The 2,500-nt window shown below is 64.4% G+C and overlaps 1 non-coding gene across 1 annotated transcript; it reads right to left on the reverse strand.

Annotated features, from left to right (window-relative positions):
• Positions 1-1,951: 1,951 nt before the first annotated feature.
• Positions 1,952-2,023, reverse strand: TRNAT-CGU (transfer RNA threonine (anticodon CGU)). The gene has a single exon. It is a non-coding gene; the product is annotated as a tRNA-Thr (tRNA).
• Positions 2,024-2,500: the final 477 nt, after the last annotated feature.

Here is a 2,500-nt window from a genome sequence, read left to right on the forward strand (position 1 = left end):
GTCGGGGCAGTGGCGGTGGGGTTTGGGGCAGTAGCGGTGGTGTCGGGGCAGTATTGGGGGTGTCGGGGCAGTATTGGGGTTGTAGCGGTGGTGTCGGGGCAGTAGCGGTGGGGTTTGGGGCAGTAGCGGTGGTGTCGGGGCAGTATTGGGGTTGTAGCGGTGGGGTTGGGGCAGTGGCGGTGGTGTCGGGGCAGTATTGGGGGTGTCGGGGCAGTATTGGGGTTGTAGCGGTGGTGTCGGGGCAGTAGCGGTGGGGTTTGGGGCAGTAGCGGTGGTGTCGGGGCAGTATTGGGGTTGTAGCGGTGGGGTTTGGGGCAGTGGCGGTGGTGTCGGGGCAGTATTGGGGTTGTAGCGGTGGGGTTGGGGCAGTGGCGGTGGTGTCGGGGCAGTATTGGGGGTGTCGGGGCAGTATTGGGGTTGTAGCGGTGGTGTCGGGGCAGTAGCGGTGGGGTTTGGGGCAGTAGCGGTGGTGTCGGGGCAGTATTGGGGGTGTCGGGGCAGTATTGGGGTTGTAGCGGTGGGGTTTGGGGCAGTGGCGGTGGTGTCGGGGCAGTATTGGGGGTGTCGGGGCAGTATTGGGGTTGTAGCGGTGGGGTTGGGGCAGTGGCGGTGGTGTCGGGGCAGTATTGGGGGTGTCGGGGCAGTATTGGGGTTGTAGCGGTGGGGTTTGGGGCAGTGGCGGTGGTGTCGGGGCAGTATTGGGGGTGTCGGGGCAGTGGTGGTGTGGTGTCGGGGCAGTATTGGGGTTGTAGCGGTGGTGTCGGGGCAGTGGCGGTGGGGTTTGGGGCAGTAGCGGTGGTGTCGGGGCAGTATTGGGGGTGTCGGGGCAGTATTGGGGTTGTAGCGGTGGTGTCGGGGCAGTGGCGGTGGTGTCGGGGCAGTATTGGGGGTGTCGGGGCAGTATTGGGGTTGTAGCGGTGGGGTTGGGGCAGTGGCGGTGGTGTCGGGGCAGTATTGGGGGTGTCGGGGCAGTATTGGGGTTGTAGCGGTGGTGTCGGGGCAGTGGCGGTGGGGTCGGGGCAGTAGCGGTGGGGTCGGGCCAGTGGCGGTGGGGTCAGGGCAGTATTGGGGTTGTAGTGGTGGTGTCGGGGCAGTAGCGGTGGTGTCGGGGCAGTAGCGGTGGTGTCGGGGCAGTATTGGGGTTGTAGCGGTGGTGTCGGGTCAGTGGCGGTGGTGTCGGGGCAGTATTGGGGGTTTCGGGGCAGTATTGGGGTTGTAGCGGTGGGGTTTCGGGGCAGTAGCGGTGGGGTTTCGGGGCAGTAGCGGTGGTGTCGGGGCAGTATTGGGGGTGTCGGGGCAGTATTGGGGTTGTAGCGGTGGTGTCGGGGCAGTGGCGGTGGTGTCGGGGCAGTATTGGGGGTGTCGGGGCAGTATTGGGGTTGTAGCGGTGGGGTTGGGGCAGTGGCGGTGGTGTCGGGGCAGTATTGGGGGTGTCGGGGCAGTATTGGGGTTGTAGCGGTGGGGTTTGGGGCAGTGGCGGTGGTGTCGGGGCAGTATTGGGGTTGTAGCGGTGGGGTTGGGGCAGTGGCGGTGGTGTCGGGGCAGTATTGGGGGTGTCGGGGCAGTATTGGGGTTGTAGCGGTGGGGTTTGGGGCAGTGGCGGTGGTGTCGGGGCAGTATTGGGGTTGTAGCGGTGGGGTTGGGGCAGTGGCGGTGGTGTCGGGGCAGTATTGGGGGTGTCGGGGCAGTATTGGGGTTGTAGCGGTGGGGTTTGGGGCAGTGGCGGGGGTGTCGGGGCAGTATTGGGGTTGGGTCAGTGGCGGTGGGGTTTGGGGCAGTAGCGGTGGTGTCGGGGCAGTATTGGGGTTGTAGCGGTGGTGTCGGGGCAGTGGCGGTGGGGTTTCGGGGCAGTAAGTGCTGGTGCAGTCCTGATATTTCCGCCTCGGATCAGTCTCCGGTATTCGGTGATTGTGACCGTGCAGTAAAATAGTAAAATGTCTCCGCCTTCTTTAGGCACGGACGGGGATCGAACCCGTGATCTTCGGTTTACGAGACCGACGCCTTACCACTAGGCCACCGCGCCTGCGCGCTGTTCTGATGGACAGGAGCTCACAGACAGAGGCAGGCGCAGGGTGTGCTGGGAGGAGTAGGAGCTGCGCATGCGCACGGTGCGAGAGTAGACGAGCGCACAGTCTGGGGCAGGCGCAGGGTGTGCTGGGAGGAGCTACGGCAGGCATCTGACACTGCGCTACCATATAAGGGAGTGAGGGGGCGGGCAGATAGGAAAATTGCATGTGATGACGCAGACGTGAGGTGTAGCACGTGACGTGAGGTGTAGCACGTGACGTGAGGTGTAGCACGTGACGTGAGGTGTAGCACGTGACGTGAGGTGTAGCACGTGACGTGAGGTGTAGCACGTGACGTGAGGTGTAGCACGTGACGTGAGGTGTAGCACGTGACGTGAGGTGTAGCACGTGACGCTATATATGCCGTGTCTCCCGCCCGGTGACGGTCAGAGCGCGGTTGGCTCTCCTCCGCGGCGGAGTCTCTTCTGCCCTCA

This window comes from Anomaloglossus baeobatrachus, chromosome 5 (assembly GCF_048569485.1).
Source record: "Anomaloglossus baeobatrachus isolate aAnoBae1 chromosome 5, aAnoBae1.hap1, whole genome shotgun sequence".
NCBI lineage: Eukaryota > Metazoa > Chordata > Amphibia > Anura > Aromobatidae > Anomaloglossus > Anomaloglossus baeobatrachus.